The following is a 19,368-nucleotide window of genomic DNA, read 5'->3' on the forward strand; positions in this document are numbered from 1 at the left end:
AATATTTTTTCTGCTCTGCATTTTACTTTAAGCTGACAGGTGGACAGGTGGCCAGTTTGGAAGAAAAATAAAAAGATTCCCAACAACAAAAAACCCAAAAATATATGATAAAGTCCAAGGTAGTACAATTGTAAGCTTCTTGGTGGAATTATTTACAACAGAAAAAAAGATTTTTAATAAGCTACAATATTAATAGATTTCTGTTAAGACATTTCAAATGCAGAGCCAAAGATTTTGAGCCAAGGTTCATTCAAATGAACTGATCTAATCTCATTCTTCATTCACATTCGGGTCTTTTTGCTAACATGAGCTAACTGGCTGCTTCCACATTCTAAGCACATTCAATCTATAGTGTTACATTCTTACATTTCAGCTGCCTCTACACCTCCCTATCCTCACATTTCGAGTGTCCCTGTTACAGTCAAGCGGTCTTTCTCTTTATATAGTATATAAATCCGCTTTCATTTCCTACTGTCCTTTTTTAGTTCACAGCCCTTCCCTCCCGGGGAGGCCCTTAGAAATCCTAAGACTTCACCTGATTGCTCTTTAATTAGCTCCCCTGAGTTGAGTCAGTTGCGTGCAATGAGCCAATAGGAGATATAGTCACGACTTGAGCCTTCAGTGGCCACTCTGAGCGGCTGGACAGGACAATAGATGCCTGACTCACAGATTGGCAGCATGGCGTTTTTGATGTCTCAAATCACATGGACTATGTGCTAGACTTAACCCTTAACCTCTTCCTATGGAGGTCTTCTCTTATGTATTTCCATGAATTGATTTAGATTGAGTGAGCAGTAAGGAATGGGGAAATATTTAATGTTAATCCTAGCGCTGTCATGGAACACTTTTCAGATGCCTTTTACATTAGACAAATGTAAATCTCCTGCATAAATCTTTTAGTGCTTGAGCTAAAAGGCTTTCCAACTGATCGAGCAAGCAAGACAATTGAGTCAAGTGGTAGAAAGAATAATTGCACAATGCAGGTTAAAGCCAACAGTCTGAAAATGATTGATGGTGTTTCTCTCTTATTACAAATAGCACTAAGAGCCGACTGTTCACAAATTGCTAATGAAGAGTAGGAGAGAGTGAGTGCTGCATCAGTCTGCTCTCTACCACCAACCCTGTCATTTGAATCGCTGTAGTCAGAGTGACATCCTGCTCTCGCACCATTCTCCAACTTGCTTTGTGAAAGTTTGCAAATCTATTTCTGCTGTGCAATTCAATAGCACACAGTGTGCCGGCTGATTGAGATAGATGTGTGGAAGGATGAGAGGAAAACATGAATAACCAGCTCACCGGGGATACACGGAGGGAATTATTGACTACATTACTTATTTATTTAAATGTTCCAACAACTTCAATCATGCATGCACTAGATCTGACTTTGAGGCATTGCTTCAATAGATCATACACATTACACACTAACATAGTCTTTTTAAGTTAACATCATCTCTATGGGTTTATTATATCATGCAAATGTACTTGGATGAGTGAACCACGCTGTTTATTTTTTCCTGCCTCCTGCCAAGCATAAAGACACACTAAGGTACCTTGTCAGCAGCTTTAATCAACTATTAGATTTCCTAAAGACCTGTAAGGTCCCTGGGCTACCCTTTACCACCTACCTGTGGTATCCATGTAAATTATGACCAACAATAACAAAAAGTCCATTCTGTGTCAACAATATGTGCAGAAAGTAAAGAAAGGCAGAACTTCGAGTTTCCTCTATTGTAATACACTTAATGAATGCTGTACTTGTTGTACTTATCTATCTATCTATCTGCCTAGAACATTATGATGGAAGAATATGATGGCCATTCCCATACTCATCTGTCTTTAACCTTTATTTTACGATTGAGGACAAACTCTCATTTGCAACAACGACCTGGCCAAGACAAGGCATAAAATGTGCGAGACAAATTACACATGAAATGTGCAAAATATAAAAGATACAAAATACAACAAAGTCTACAAAATATACGGATCAAATATAAATACTGAGTGTAGTACAGAATCTGTATACAGTACGTGCAAATGGAATAGTGCAAAACGCATTAAACAGATATTAAACAAATATGACAGCAGTGCTGGTAAGATTGTGCCACTATGCATTGGAGCATAAGAGACAATAAAGTGTGCAACACTGCGTGAATGATGGAAAAGAGTTAACACATGCAGCAGTCTGACAAGAGCCCAGACAGCAGTACTTTAAAAGCAACGAAAGGAATAAGGGTTTCAAGTTTTTTTTGTAATTCATTCCAGTCATTGGAAGGTGAGAACTGGATGGCAGCCAAAGGAGGAGTGGGCTTTTGGAGATAGATAGATAGATAGATAGATAGATAGATAGATAGATAGATAGATAGATAGATAGATAGATAGATAGATAGATAGATAGATAGATAGATAGATAGATAGAGTTAAGTCACTTTTGTCCTCTATTTGAAATGCAGTTTTCCCTTCACAGATGTGTAGGCTTTCCTCTTCTGCGCCAGATCTTTCAACATATCCAGAAATAGTGCTTTCCAAACAAGCCCACGTGTTGCTTTAGCTGCGTTGATCACCTTGTCCCTCTCTGACTGCCTCAGAAAACCAATCAAGACCGGTCTGGGAGACTGGGCTGTGTTCGGCATCGGTGCACCCTCTCAATCTCAAACTCCCTCTCCATTTCAACACTGAGTCGCTCATTTGGAATCCTTTGAACATAATTAAGTCTCTTTCAAGACCACCGGTCTCAAGTTGTTTCGCCTGCTCTGGCTTTGAAGGACATGCATTCGGTTTCACAAACCTCCATGTGTTTATCCTTACTTTACTTTATCCTTTACTGCCCCAAGGCTTCCTTCAGATGTGCACCTCAGCCTCCCCTGAATAGCTGTCACTAGGCTCGTTCGAGATGAACTGCGCCTCGCCTGTAAAGTGGACCAGAGCAGGCGGCAGCAGCAGCCGGGGGCGGTCTCAAAAATCCGCTCTCAAGTCGGACAGTTTTCCAGCCGTTTCCAGCAGCCTTCAGGCTGAACAGGAAGTGACAGAAACACTGTGGTCCGATTCCAATTTAATAAAATGTTATCAGACCCATATATCAGCTCCTACACAGTCTCCAGTTGTTGTAATTATGACAAAGTAGCTGTTAAAATGCTCTACATGAGATATGTTGCTGATTTAAATTAACACACCGTAGATGACCCGTAACCTGAACGGATTTAGTCTCTCTGACTTCTAAACGTAACTACCAGCCACACATGTTTGTACAGAATAAGCCTTTAAATCAGACAAATAGTTAAAATCCCTCCAAATCCAAATCAATAAAAAGTTCATATAAAACATCATGTTGAGTCGATACTGAACCAATCAGCTGTTGGATCAGGTGAGAGGCCTGAGAGGGTCCGCCTGGGTCTTGCAGTCGGTGGAGAGCAATTGCGGCGACTGGCTCTAAAAACTGCGGCAGCCTTGATCTCATGAGATTAGCGTTGCCCACGTGTGCATGAAGTCGGGATCAAGTCGGACACAAATCTAACCGCGCAGATCTGGCTCATCTCGAATTTTTCAACTCCGCCGTTGTTTAATAATTGAAATGTCAGTTGCAACAGCCGTTGCAGTATTTCTGAAACTAATGTGTCTGAATGTATGTACTGAAAAAAAAAGTGTAATAATTACAAAGCCATAGTAAAACAACACAAATAAATGAAAAATGTGTTCCGTTTTATACATAGTAGAGGACAGTAGTGAATGATGGAGGATTTCCTGTGAAACCATGACCCGGATCATGTCAGCCTATCAGCTCACTGTCACCTCCAATTAGCTCCCATCACAGTGCTGGACGCCCTGTCTGCTTACACTCTCCGTATCCCATCCTCGGGTAACCTCTTCATTGGAGTGTGGACAGACGGGAGCAGCTGGTATTTCTGCCTGTCTCCAGTCGAAAAAAATTAGTCTTTAATAAAAGCCTCCTGTTGAATAACACCTGCAGTTGATCAATAATTGAGTCTGTGTGATAATTATATTAGGATTGGAAATTCAATTAGGGTGTAAAGAGAAATGTGGATGTCAGTTGAACTCGTTAAAGCTAATCAACCGCTGCTGTCTGAACCTTCCAATCAGTAATATAATCCACTAACATACAGTCTATTATGGGCTAAATTAATTGGTTCTGGGGCATGAACGCTACTGCTGAAATACACACACACACAATTTTTGACAGGCGCTCGGTCCAAAAAAAAGTCCAGATTGTTAAAGGGGTGATAGAATGATTATATAGGGTATTTCACACTGTTCCTTATGGTCTCCTAATGGGGTATGTAACATTGGTTTGGCTGAAAATGGCCTGGTTGATATTTTATTGGCCCTTATGCATCCCTGTGTTTTGGCCCTATTTGTAACAAGAGCTTTTCTTCCAAATATGGTATGGTCATGAATATTTAGATGAGCTGTGCGCTGATTGGTTGAGCGACTTGCCATACGCACACATTAGAGACGCGCGCTGATTGGTTGAGCGAATCCCCAATACACATACATTAAAGAAGCGACAGAATCTCATATTCCAGACACTGCAATGTTTCATTACCAAATTCACTTCTGAGACTTTTAAGCGAGAAATTTCTATATAAAGCTGAAATATGGGCCGTTTTACAAAAATTGATGGCTAATTGCAAATTTGGTAAGACGTGTCAGACTTTAGGAGCTCCACACAGTCTGACGAGAAAGCGGCAGCCTGCTGGGCTCCATACCCAGGGCAAAGTCAGCCTTTGTGGATACTGCACTAGCGGGCTCCGCGGCCAGCTGCCGGCCTAACTATAATATATTTACGGTTTGAATTTCGTCACGCCACTTATATAACATCATTCCCCAATGTCTCATAAAGCTAACCGTTGTGTCCGATTTGATTTTAAGGCATTTTTATGAACGCAAGGCGTCTTTGTAGGACGAGCAGCTGCTTGCTATATGTCCCATTCATTACAATGGGGAAATACCGCAGCTAGCTAGCTACACTGTCGCCATAACTAAATTATATTTACAGTTTGAATTTCGTCACGCCACTTATATAACATCATTCCCCAATGTCTTATAAAGCTAACCGTTTTGTCCAATTTGATTTTAAGGCATTTTTATGAACACAAGGAGTCTTTGTAGGACGAGCAGCTGCTTGCTATATGTCCCATTCATTACAATGGGGAAATATCGCAGCTTGCTCACTTTCGCATAACTAAAGTATATTTACAGTTTGAATTTCGTCACGGCATGAATATTACAGGTTCCTCAAGGTCTTACAAAGCTTAGCTAACACTTGTCCGATTTCGGATTTCAATTTAATGTATTTTTTTGAATGTCAGAGTTAGGAGGAGGCTAGCTAGCTCTCATTGATGGACTCCATCTCACCGAGGCTCTATTAATGAGACTCGCGGACAAGAGGCGTTTATTTCCCCGATTGTTTAAATAACTCAACACACATACCCATTATAAGATTTACTGGAACCTGCGGGCTGCGGTAAAAGATTGCGGGCGTAACAAGCTCGCTGACACTGCGGTCAGGGCGGCGATGTAGCAACCCAGGCAGCACCAACACCGGCACTAAACTCCGACAGTCGGAGAAATTTTGCAATTAGCCATCCATTTTCGTAAAGCGGCCCATATTTGAGCTTTATATGGTTGATTTCTCGCATAAAAAAGTTTCAGAAGTGAATTTTGTAGTGGAATAGCAGAGATCTGCGTGACCTAGCTAGATTCAGAAAACTACCTGAGCTCATGTCAGTTGTCTAGCCTATGTAAATGTTGGAGCGTGACCGTTCTCTTAATACACCCATGGGCTGACAAAGGTTCCGGTTTTTCGGAGGTTGACGTCAACTTCCAGCTTTGTTGAGATTCGCCCGTTTTCAGCGGCAGTTTCAAAAAATGAGATTTTCATAGTAAAAGGGGTGTCAATGGGATTTTGAGCTTCTATGTATGTCCTATTTACCCACCTAACTGTCGTTATTCAACTATAACAGGGTAAAATCGGTTTTGCATTCTATCACCCCTTTAAAGTACACATGAAAGGAGTGTATTTTATCCCCATGCTGAAAATGAATTACTTAAAATGTGTCATGACAATATCTCTTGACGTTATCTTCTTTACCTCCCGTTCGGTATCGTCCCCGCTACTCTTCAGAAAGCACTATAATTATCTGTCCAACTGTTATGCAGTCAATCATTTTAATCATTGTTATTAAGCTTCTCTGCTACATGGTAATGTCATTCTGAAAGAAAATATATCTCAGTTTAACATTCACAAAAACCTCACATTTACTTGATGTTAATGATAATTGCATTATTCTATTTGTGGCTTCATTTGTCTTGGTGAGAGAAGGTGAGGGGATGGACGGTTTAATTTCGAAACAAGATTTTCAGAATCCGTTTTCTCACCTAAAATGAGAAAAGAGAACGGCCTGCTGCTGATCGCATGCCTGCCTGCTGAGTATCCTTTTCAATTCAATTTCAGTATTTTGTAGGAATCATTAGGTACTTTAAAAATTCTCAAATAAGATGTGTTTAATAAAAGACAGCAATAGAATCCGAAACCTCTCATAGACATTAATTGTTCTTGTACTTCCTCATACTACCCACTTGCCTGTTACGATTGATGTAAGTATTTTGTAATCGGCACCTCTATGCTCAAGGTGTGGTTAGAGCCCAAAAACAACAATTTGCCATTTTACTGGAAGTTGTGTAGCAGATTATTTCTTGACTGGGACAAATAACTTCCTGGAGTCTCCGCAGGTTGCCTGGCAACTGGTCCTGGACAAGACATAGGTGGATCTGGAAAAGACACAGCTCAACATATAACCCCAGAAAACTGTTGTTTTTACACTTTGGTTTTTGAACATATAAAAAAATACAAGATATAACGTGTTAATTACTTAGCTTTATAGGCACAATTTTGTTACCTTTGACCAGCGGCAGGCTAGCCGTTTGCCCTTGTCTTTATGCTAAGCTAACTGGCTGCTGGCGATACTGTAGCTTCATTTTTACCGTACAGATGTCAGAGTGCTTTCAGTCCTCTCATAAGTCTCGGCAAGAAAGCAATTAAGTGAATTTCCCAAAATGTCAAACTATTCCTTTAATGTTACCCGGAAGTCCGAAGTTGCAGGAAATGTTTCACTAAAACAAGTTCCTTCCCCAGACTATTTTGCAGAGGCACCGTTGCTGCATCCCGTGCTTAGCCCAATACAATTGTGATTGGTTTAAAGGACTGCAAACAAGCCAGAGCGTTTTTTCTCCTATCCCAGAATGTGTGTGTGGTGTAGCCAGACCTTACTCCAGCACTGACACAACACTGGAGATAGGTCTGGCAAAGCGAGACTAGTAAATAAGCAACCGTTTGCTCAGCATTAGTGTTAGGTTATACAGTAAGTTCACCATATCAACCTAACTGGTGATGATATGTGTTGTGTTCACAACTTGTTTCTGCTGCACCCAAGTGGCCACAAAAAAGCAGTTATTGCAGGTTATTAAAATTTTAGAACATTTTCTGTTGTTACAGTGATAACATTACATTTCTTTTTTTGGCCATTGTTATAAACTGTATGGATGTAGCTTTGAGCAAGAGCATTTTTAGTTGTGATAATATATAGAGAACACAATTAATCAGAAATAAATCTCACATTAGAAAATAGTGTCATAAACATATTGCATTGTCATACATGTGTGTGTGTCTTGCAATGCTATTGTACAGATACAGATTCCTACTTTCAATTTAAACTCATCATGAAAAATCAATGCTGTTTGAATGAGTATCATCCCAATTGCTTGTTCAGCACAAGATATTACAAAAGTGAAAGTTAGAAATGTAATAGTAAACACAAAGCCCTTTCTATTCTCTTGTGCTGCATTGTAGCCAGAGATTATGAAAACAAGTCGGCAGCAAATGATGAGATTAGACTGTTAATGACCTACTCATAGTGACTGTGGCCAGCAGATGTAAAGGAGCTAATTACATTTCCCTTGGCAACAATGTGAAAATGTATTATGATGGAAAAGAAGATGATTGAAAAATTAAGTAATGACACTGCAAGATTCCATAGCAAACTAAATTATGAAAGTGTATGAGGAGGTCTCAAACTGCTTGGCTTGTCTCTCACCAGCCACAGCCTTGCATTGTGGGAATTGTCACGCAGTTGCATTTTTTCCTATTCAGACCATCCTCATTTGCTCGATGTCACTTTATTGCATTTCTTTCTTTCTTCTGGAAGAAGAACAATGAGTCTGCTCTCTTTGTTTGGTCCCTCATAATCTACCCAGACACACAATCGATGGTACTTTACGTGTGTCTACGTGGGTGTGCATTGCTGCTGTGCTGAGGTGGTTCTTAATAACTGCTCTAATTTCTCATAACCTAGACAAAAAGGTCACACACAAATTTGTCAGCATCAAAAACAATAACAGTCATTTTCAAACACTAACCATATTTTTCCTCTCTCATGCCTTGATAATTATTTCAACTATGGAGGCCCTTTATTGATATTGTGGCATTCTTTTAATAAAAATAAAAAAAGATTTCCATTTATAATTTTTTGGTCCGATTACTTGAAATAAACATTATCCCCTATCTTATTGTGTGCCTTCATGGTTTCCAACAATTCTACTAGATGATAACAGTATGTGGCTGGGAGTGTTTGAGTGCATACAGTAGTATATAATTTTGGTCATGGTTGCATGTGATTATACCAACCAGTTCTCACTCCCAACTCTTAAAATACGAACGCTTGGGCAGTGTCTCAGTGTGACATACAACACAAAAAGCACCCTTCAGCATCTGTATAGAACACACCGGGCAAAGCAGCAGCGTGACCCTGGCGCTGTAAAATGACGTAGTATTAGGAGCGACAATGGTAGCATGTAGTATGAAAGACCGAAATGCCGCGTAAGTAGGTTGGTTGTGGATGGGTCAAACACAGGACTTTTTCACCCACGAGACCGGGGTTCACGTCCTGTTCTTGTCCCGCATGTCACAGAAGCGCAATTATGGAACCCACTGCAGTTCTAGGCAAGACCCGCCCTACGAAACAACCCAATTGGTTGAGGTTAGGCACTGACCTTGAGTAGTTAAGGTTAGGATAGCTGATTGGTCAGGGGGTAGGACCTGAACAAATCGGGTTCCGTTACCTCCCGGAGCACGAACGCCTGACCAATCGTAGCGTGCGAATGCTATTGAAGGGCGGGTCTTGCCTAGAAGTGCAGTGCGTTCCATAATAACGCTTCACAGGAACACACATTTTATAACCCCACCAGTGATCTTTTCCCAAACCTAACCGACCTGTTCTTGTACTGTGTGTCACTGAAACGTATATTTCATAACCCCAACCACGATCTTCTCCTAAACCTGTCTCGTTCTTGTGCCACATGTCAGTCAGTATGTCCCGACCCAGAGCGTCAAAAGTGACGTCAAGAGTCCCGACGCTAAAGCAGACTTTTAGCATGAATAACAAAACGCCAAAGGACGGCAAGAGTCCCAACGCTAAAAGAGACTTTTGGCGTGAATAACAAACTGCAAAGGCACATGACCAAGCGTCTGTATTTTACGCGATGGGAGACTGAGAATGTGTTGGATTCGACACAATGTAATACTCTCAGGTTTATGTTCAAATCCAGATTCCGTGTATTTTTCATTCCTTGCTCCATCTCTGGGATTTAATCTACTCAAACCACATAACTCAGCTTAACTTCTCTTTTGTCACACTGACCCTACAATCTGTGCCATGACATCCTTCCCTTTCAGACATTTAGGAGCTAAAGCTGGAAAGCGACTTTGGGTTGTTCCCCTTAAGGCGTAATTAAAAAGAGGAAAAGAAAAGTAGCCGTGGGTAGAAGCAGGGTAGTTGGGTTATGCTCAGCTCTGACCATCTGTTCCCTCTACAGGAGATTCTTGAGCCATTATATCAGAGGAGGAAAATAATGGAGCCTGAGAGAGGGTCGCTGGCACTATCGGAGAGCAGGTATTAAGACGATGAGAAGGTTGCTGGGGTTATACCGCTGTCTCCTGACTCTGCAGGATTCAGTTGACCTTTGTTTGGATTGAGAATGCAGCCTTAAGCAAGCAACACAGACTTTCCTGGAGAGTATTGAGTGTTGTTGGTGAGATGAGCAATGTGGCCTAAATTCTTTCATTCTAATTCTTATATCAAATTAATTGCCATTAATTGCTACATGTGGATCCTATCAAAAGATTGGAATGAGATGACAGCAGACAAAACGTTACAGCGTAACGGTCGCCAAAATGCAAACTACGGTCTTTTTGTGAATGTACCCGAGTCAAACTTTCATTTAAAAGCATATTTAGGACGGAATCGCCACTTTTAAGATTTACCGTATTTTCGTTTTTCGGTCAAATGGCCTTTTGAATGGGAGTGCTAGGGGCACTTTTATGCTAGCCTCAAAAATGGGTATTTTTAAAATACAAAGAGGGCTCGACACAACATTAAACTTTGCTCGAAGTATCACCCGGGGCTCTATACCTTAACGAAAGAGTTGACAACATTGTTTGTGTACAAAGAGTTTACTAAAAAGAAAGGTTTTGAACAACTCACCGTAGCTCTGTAGCTTTGTCAGTTTTGAAAGGGCAGCTAATGTAACGCAGCTCAGTTCTGGGGACCCTGAAGGAATTTATACACCTCATGTTGTGAAGCCACACACAGGTGAAGAGATAGCGCTAGCCTTTCTGGAGTCCACAGAAAATATTAAGTAGAACGCAAAATATATAAAGAATGAAGCATATATTTAGAACAACAAAACAATAAGGCACACATTTGGGATGGTGTACATACACTTAGAAGTTAAAAGCTAACAAAAATCATTTAAGATTTATAAAAGAAGAGTTATATTTTCACAGAAAGACAAACCTTGAAATAAAAAAGGAACACACTAACAACTCTTGTCATTGTGTTTCTTGACAACTGCACAAAGTTTTTTGGCCTTGTCCAACTTGATTCTCCTCCATATTGTTGAATAATCTCTCACTTGTCGGACATGTCTGAAGGGAAGGTCACAGTTGGCATTTTAACTCTGGAACTGTGCCCGGCTTTAGCACTCTGGCCACTGGTGTGAGTCAGCACTCGGGCCTGGTGGTCGCTCAGATTATCCTTCTGTGAAAGACTGGAGACTCTGGCCTCGGCCAATGACTGAGAGCAGTCAGAAAAGATTTGTTAAGGCAGGTTTGATGTAGTTGCTTCACTCTGGCCCAGCTTGTGTGGCACGAAATGGTCCAACACTTAACCAAAATTGAAAATTGTGTGGAATCTTGGCAACAGCCAATTAGAATTTGGCTCTAAGAGGAGAGACAAGACTGGGCAACTTCAACTCATTTCACATCCGACTTCCTGGTCATCTCATCATAATGTGTTACATAAATTATATTTGGCCTTCATAAAATAGTATTCCCTTTGTAACTTTTTGATAAAAATATGGGTATTTATCATGCCTTCATAACAAAATTAATGTTTGACAACATAATGTACCACAATTGTGCTCATGTATGTGATCAATATGTATATATCAGTATACTTTACTTTTTACTTACAATAATACATTATAATTACTAACACATTATCACACCCAGCTCATCACATAAGGTCCCTTTGGCGTCATATTTTAATGCTCTGGACACAGCTCTGTGTCATCTTTATGTGGGCAGTGTGTTTGGCTTTCCTAAATAGCACCAGTGCATACAGGAGCTGATGAGCACTGAGATCTGCCAGATGATGCAAAACAACGCATTTCGCAAGATCTGGTGCAGACACTGGTACAGGGGGAAGCCAAACACTGTTCATCTACACGGTGCCCACATTGCCATGACACAGAGCTGGATTTAAATCAGCAAAATATCTCTTTAAAGCGTTACCAAATATTCTGGAATAAAACCTGAACATACTGTATTTGTAAATATCACTTGTAAATATATGCAACACCTCTTTCGCATGTGTAAATTTCTGTTTAGTCTTGAGATCACCCAATTCTGTTCATCTTACCCTTGTTAATATAATGTGATGGAAAGGGATTGTATTTTGTCCCTTCCAAGTATAATTTATCTGAAGACTAAATGATTAAGCACTGATTTATTCCTGAAAGAGCAAGCCTTTATTGAATACAGATCCATGTCAGGCTGACAGCTGCCTCAGTATTGAAACCGAGAAACACAACATGGTAAAGTTCAACTAAACTTCTGGTATCGAGCTGGTCTTATTTTCCAATGGGCTAGACGAGGTTTAGCAATAATGGGATTCTGTTAGAGGCATTAATAAAAATATATTACTGTATGGATTACTCTCCCTCCCAGGTCAAATGAGTAATGATTTTCTCATACATCCTACAATACTATAGCTGTGATCCTCCTTCCTATGTATAGTAGCTACAAAATATTACAATATGCTGTATATTTTTAGATCTATACTGCCCAGCATACACAGCAATCTTATCCTGCCGCTGCTTTCCAACAAAAGGTATAAACTAATGCCATCAGGGCTTATGGAAACTCATAACTGGAATGGTGAGCCTCATAGGCTTCAGGCAATATAAAGTAAACTTTTTTCAAATGCAATAAGCAAATTCTCACCAGTCCTCACACTTTTTAATGTGGAAAAAGGTTATTGATTTTGTGCAGGCAGGCAAGCTACAACAAGGTCATTCAAAGTCCAGTATGACAAAGAGTAGGAGTTTAAAAATGCACAAAACTTTACCTGCTTCTTTTAGATTGTAATGTTATAATTTGCTATGGCAGAGCCGCCCGTAGACACCGATCTAGGATTGCGTCGAGCACATGCTATACTGTAACGCAAGTCCTCAAGAGAAATTCTGTATGCCACATAAACATCATGCATGAGCTCTCAGGGTGAAATTAAGCGATGGCAGCAGAGGAAAATGAAGTTTGATTGATGATTAATAGATGTAATCAAAAGTGATCTCCTAATGTGCACATCACCATGAAGACTTCCACCAGCTGTTTGACTGACAGCATGGGCCTCCATTAATACGCAAGATAAACACATCATACACAGCCCACACCACCCACTCCTGTGCGCACACACCTACACTTCTTGCTAACGAAGCATGTTCTGTGTTTTAGGTATCCCTCAAAGCCTTCCATAGATCCACTGCATCTTGTGCTTAAGCAAATTAGGATGATCCGCTCTTATCCTGAATGCTTTGTCACCTGGTCTATTCCCCATCATTATGACAGCTATGAGCAGTGGCCTTTCCTTAATGGGATTAACCCACATGTTCACCATAGGGGATGTGTAGGATGCTGGGAATGATCTCGTGTGTGTACTCTGACCACATCTGTCTGCATCATCACTGCATAGGCTTCTGTTGCATGAGGATGCATTGCTGTAAAAAAAAAAACAGTGCATCTTTCTACATAACATACCTCCCATACATTCTTACATTTATTTATCTCAAATGCAGAGAGGACAAGGCCTTAGGCTTGTATACAACGCATTTCTATTTTCCCATACCATTTAAATATATTTACTTACATAAGTAAGACTACCTGTTTTCTGATCTGCTCCCGTTTTAATGTATACATTAAATTACATGTTTATGATACAATGTATAATGTACTTAAGTACAACAACACAGTCATGCATGGCCAGGTCAAGCTGTTATGAGCCCCAGGTCTCCCTCCACCACCACCCTCCACCATTATTGTATGCGTGTACTGTATCTAGAGAGCTGGCATACACAGCCTTTTCTGCCAGTTTTTTTCCTCTCTCAGTGGCCACTTTCAGTACTGCAACTAAAATGAATGTTTAATCCATTTATCCGGACACATTATGCTCATTTTCAGGTTCATACAGTGTTTCCTTTAGGATTTTGTTTTAGCAGTGGGGGCAGGTCCGAACACCCCCCCCCCACCTTTTTCTGCCAAGTGACCGCGCTATTCTCCAACATGCACTCCAACAATGCAGCCTTATTTCTGATACCGTGGGGGGCAGAAATGCTGCCATGGGGGCCGCCACGGTCAAATCAACATAGAGGAAACACTGTCACTCTGGTTTCTACTAGAACATTTTTACATGTTAAAATTTTGTATTTTTTTTATACTGTCGGTCTGAATATACCAGTTACCCTGTCTGACACGCTCCGTTATAGCACCTGTCCCTTTAAGCCCCCCTCTTGAAAAGCCCAATCTACTCTGATTGGCTTGTAATAAAAACATGGCGCGCCTTTGCTAAGGTAGTTCTCAAGCCATGAGTGGAGATACTCAAGGGTGTTTTCTGATCTAATCAGCCCTCAGATAAACTGGGTGGTCTTATTTCACAGTTTGTGGGTTGATAGGCACTCCAGATACCCAAATGTATGTGCACAAGCGCTGCAAAAGTGAGTTTTTCCAAGTTGAGGTTCAATATTTCGAAAACTTTCTAATCGCCTAGAAAGTAGCAGGGTTTGAGTCCCATTTGAAACTAAAAGTAAACTGAGTTTTTTTTTTTTTTTTTCTAAACTTAAATGTCACATTCAGCATCACGTGCGTAACTTTCAGGAAATTAAATAACGTCCGATTTGAACCCAAACCACAATCTTTTTCTAAAGATCGTAGTTTTGGTGCCTAAACATAACCAAACTGCAGCCATTCGACAACGTTAAAGACGTGTTTAAAATCGCGACCTTTACGTTGTTCGATATTCTCCGGTTTAGATAAGAGGTCCTGCTTCCGCCACCGCTGCTGTGCTATTTTAGGATACCCTCCCGTGAGTCGTATTAGGGTTAGGAACAAACTTCCCCATATTGTTGTATGGTTTGGAGGACTTGTTGTATAAGTAATAATGCAGGACCTACCTTAGTTGATTTGTGATTAAAAAGAAATAAAAAATACATTTAATCAAATTTCACATGGCAGCTGCGCACTTTGCCTGGTTAGTAATCCAGCCTGGTACACAGCTGCTGTTATTTATTCATTTATTCGACAGAAATTCTCACCAATTAGTTTTTTTACAATCACTTTGCTACCAATTTCAGAACCTTGACGTCATTTTTCAAAACTCTAGACACAAAACTCAAAACGGTCATCACTTGTAACACAGGCTGTCCAGTGTTCAAAACATTGCATTGTGCATTCATATCTTTAAATAAATCTTGCACTTGCACAATCACTGGTTCAAAAAACTAATTTATGGTGAAATACCATTGAAACATTACTTTAGATCACCCACACACAAGCTACCCATAGTTTCACTGTGTCATCGTTCGTACAATCATTAAATATTGTAGTTCAAAATAGGTGATACATGTTTCATTATGGTACTAGATGTAAATACATCCCTGTAAAAGTACTGCAGTAGTAGAGAGAATACTAAAGACAGTGGAATCATTGAAAAAATTTGAAATGTATTGATGAAAAACAATACAATCACAAAATAGGTTTATTTGAATCAAAGCAAAAATAAATAGCTAGGAAATAAAAAAAGAAAAGACAGCACTGTAAAACATCAAATGCTGTGTTCCTCAACTTGCTTGTACTTTACAAGATTACTGTATTCTACATCTTCATCAACTCTGTCTTGGGGATTTGGCCACAGGTTCTCAACTACATCGCAATGGATGTTTTCATTAGCCAAACATCTTAGAAAAAACCTTCGGGCATGGCGAACAATGTGATATGAGTATGTATGTATGTATGTATGTATGTATGTATGTGTCCCAATGATCAGTAACGAGTTGGCAAAATTGGACAAGCAATTCCAAGGGCCTGCATCCATACAGTGCAGTACTGTCAATACTGTAGTCTAACTGGTTCATGCTCCAAGCTAATTGGTGACAATAAATCTCGTTATCTTGGAACTTTCATGATCTAAACATGGAATATTCCTTGTCTGTTTCCATACAACTATGCATTGAGAGTAATGCAACAGTTACTTATCATTTTGAGCAGTTGTATGAATTGATAGTTAGATGATTGTGATGAAATGAATAGACAATCATCTGAAATGTAATGTGTGAATTGCTTTTTGAAATAGTAGTACTTTGATGTTAAGTTGTGTCCTATTGAACAGGTGATCTTTGTTAAATGAACACATGATCTTTGGTTTATGTGGATTGTATCCAAGCATTTGAAACAAGTGTTAGAGTTTTGAAAAATGTGCATTTTGATCATTGGTTGTGAGTTTTGTGTCTAGAGTTTAGAAAAATGACATCAACGTTCTGAAATTAGTGCCAAAGTGATTGTAAAAAACTGTAATGAATAGTTGTCTAATCTACTTTGCCTTCGTTTCCCCCGTTCAGTGTTAAGATACAGTCACTGAAACTGAAAACTTGCAGATGTTTCACTATTAAAAGCTTTCCAGCAACTCAAAAGGGCATATTCCCTCCCTTTCCTAATAGGCTGATGGAATTAGTGTTGTGGAAATTTACATTATGCTGAATGCATATGGAGCCAGGACAGTGACAGTAACCTGTAGTATTGAAAATAAAAATTGGCATTGAAACAACAAATATTGGAACTGAAAAATGTTGAACTGAAATATAAAACACAAACATCAAAAAGTATTAATCTCACAATGCTATTATTTTATTTCACTTTGACATTTGTTTGGATTATGATAGGTTTTTCAATGCCAATCTACATTTTTTCTTGATGTCTGACTTTTTTCAGTGACGTTTTTTTTTTTACGCTGTCAGGATTTTTACAATGTCACTGGTTTTCAGTTTCAACTTTCTGTCACTGTTTTGGCGTAGGGAGGAGGGGCCTGAGAGGAGGGACAAAGGGGCGTGGTTTACAGGTAATTTGCATAGGCTACTGGGAGAGACCGCACCTCCACAGGCATCCTCACCGATCCATGTGTTATAACCACACACCACCGCAATGGCTTCCACAAGTTCACCTGGAACCTCCAAATCTATGTAAGTCTGTTTATTTCTGCCATTTTATTTCACGTAGAAGCAGGCTGGTTTACTGTTAACTTTAAATGTAGGCCTAATCTGTGCTGTTTTGACAGAGGTTAGAACTGTTCTCTTAATACATCCATGGTTAGCACACGTCAGCTAACGTGTGGCTAATTATAGATAAATCTCCCGCCGGGGATGTCAATCTATCTTTTATAATCTAGTATTTATAATAACAGTAATTCCTGTCCTTTAGGAGTCCTAAGGCCAGTGTTACTGCTGGTGCACGAGGCTTGACTCGCTTGCATCTCTCATTAGCTCCGTCATGGATGTCTTAAGAGAACGAGCTCAGCTCTCTCTACCTGTCGCTAACACTGGCACGGAGCGTTAACGCCTCCCCCATAACTATCCTCCAATCACAAGTTAGCACACGTCAGCTTGCTTGTGGCTAATTGTAGTAAGTCTCCCGTTGAACAAGCGCTAACGCTAGCTAATACCACATCAGCTAGCCCACTTGGGGGTTTAAAGTGATATTAATAGTGCACTGATGAGTCAGTCTTTAAGAGGGTCGCCTGCTAAATCCCTCCAACAGTCTGCATTTATTTTGTACCCACTATATATATTTGTACCACGCCTCCAGAGGGACCTTGACACTTTACCAGACTTCTCCAGGACCCTGTGCAGCTTCAAAATGTTCAATTAAACCTTTTTTTTCAATTTTGTTTTGGATGTTTATTATGGCCATATGTGCATAACCAATTAAATGCACACCTAAAGTGTGCATTTAATTTACAAAAAAGTAATTGTTTAGTGAAGTATTCTAAAAGCAACTTCAGTCTTTTAACATTACTTGTCAATTACAGGATATACAAGATCTTTTTTTGGAGGGGACCATGACAGAGTGACAGAAGAGTCTGCCAGTGGAGTACTTTTACCACCCATCCAGTGCCCTCTGAGGCCGCAGACTGTGGCAGAACTGAGGGCAGCCAATGATGAGTTGCTTTGCATGACTGCACTTAACTATGTGATTCTTTACACATAAACATGGCAGGACAACACAGGAAAAACATTTTGTTTGTTATTTTAAAATGACAAATACCACTACTACTTTATATGTAGTACTGATTTTAATCCTTAACAGTTTTTGAAATGACATGCATTTACAGTATGGACTCCAGCAAAACAGTTAAATCTATACATTTTCAGTGAATAATAAATAAATATATTCAAGTAAGAATTCTCTCTCTATTTCATAACAAATTACAGTAAATGCAATGATAATGCATATGAGGGTTAATGTGTACTGGCCTATGCGAAAGGGTACAAGTCCCATTTCATGACTAAAAACAGTGTAAGTGTAAATAGTCAAAATCCACAGGCTGACGTTGCAGAACTTCCTGAAGCCTTTTCAGCAGTCTCTCCATAAGCTGCCTCCCAGTCGAAGGTGCCTGTAATTATACACAACTTAGTGAAATCGGATGAGAAATGTAAAGGTTATGCCTTTAAGCCAGAAATACTACAGACATACTAGTTTTTGTTTACAAACAAGTTTATACATGTATGTCCAAGTAAACCTTTAACCGATAATATCAGTTTAACAGTTATAAAATATTGTACTGGACTGTTTACATGATAATGTTAACTTATGTTCAGCTAAGGCGGTTTTCAGTAACTGTGTTTTCCCAGTTTTAGGAGATGTCAGTAAACGCGTTGCTGCCTGTGTGATTTGCCTAGAAACCTGTCAGTCAGCAGCTATACTTGTGATTGGAGGATAGTTATGGGGGAGGCGGTTAGCGCTCCGTGCCAGTGTTAGCGACAGGTAAGAGAGCTGAGCTCGTTCTCTTAAGACATCCATGACGGAGCTAATGAGAGATGCAAGCGAGTCAAGCCTCGTGCACCAGCAGTAACACTGGCCTTAGGACTCCTAAAGGACAGGAATTACTGTTATTATAAATACTAGATTATGAAAGATAGATTGACATCCCCGGCGGGAGAATTATCTATAATTAGCCACACGTTAGCTGACGTGTGCTAACCATGGATGTATTAAGAGAACAGTTCTAACCTCTGTCAAAACAGCACAGATTAGGCCTACATTTAAAGTTAACAGTAAACCAGCCTGCTTCTACGTGAAATAAAATGGCAGAAATAAACAGACTTACATAGATTTGGAGGTTCCAGGTGAACTTGTGGAAGCCATTGCGGTGGTGTGTGGTTATAACACATGGATCGGTGAGGATGCCTGTGGAGGTGCGGTCTCTCCCAGTAGCCTATGCAAATTACCTGTAAACCACGCCCCTTTGTCCCTCCTCTCAGGCCCCTCCTCCCTACGCCAAAACAGTGACAGAAAGTTGAAACTGAAAACCAGTGACATTGTAAAAATCCTGCAGCAGTAAAAAAACGTCACTGAAAAAAGTCAGACATCAAGAAAAAATGTAGATTGGCATTGAAAAACCTATCATAATCCAAACAAATGTCAAAGTGAAATAAAATAATAGCATTGTGAGATTAATACTTTTTGATGTTTGT

General features: G+C 39.9%; 1 long non-coding RNA gene across 1 annotated transcript; it reads right to left on the reverse strand.

The window, feature by feature from the left end:
• Nucleotides 1–17,944: 17,944 nt before the first annotated feature.
• LOC120549841 lies at nt 17,945–19,216 on the reverse strand. Its single transcript, XR_005637443.1, has 2 exons — nt 19,002–19,216; nt 17,945–18,287 (listed from the first exon to the last, which is right to left on the reverse strand). It is a non-coding gene; the product is annotated as an uncharacterized LOC120549841 (long non-coding RNA).
• Nucleotides 19,217–19,368: the final 152 nt, after the last annotated feature.

The sequence above is a fragment of the Perca fluviatilis genome, chromosome 20 (genome assembly GCF_010015445.1).
Source record: "Perca fluviatilis chromosome 20, GENO_Pfluv_1.0, whole genome shotgun sequence".
NCBI classification, from domain to species: domain Eukaryota; kingdom Metazoa; phylum Chordata; class Actinopteri; order Perciformes; family Percidae; genus Perca; species Perca fluviatilis.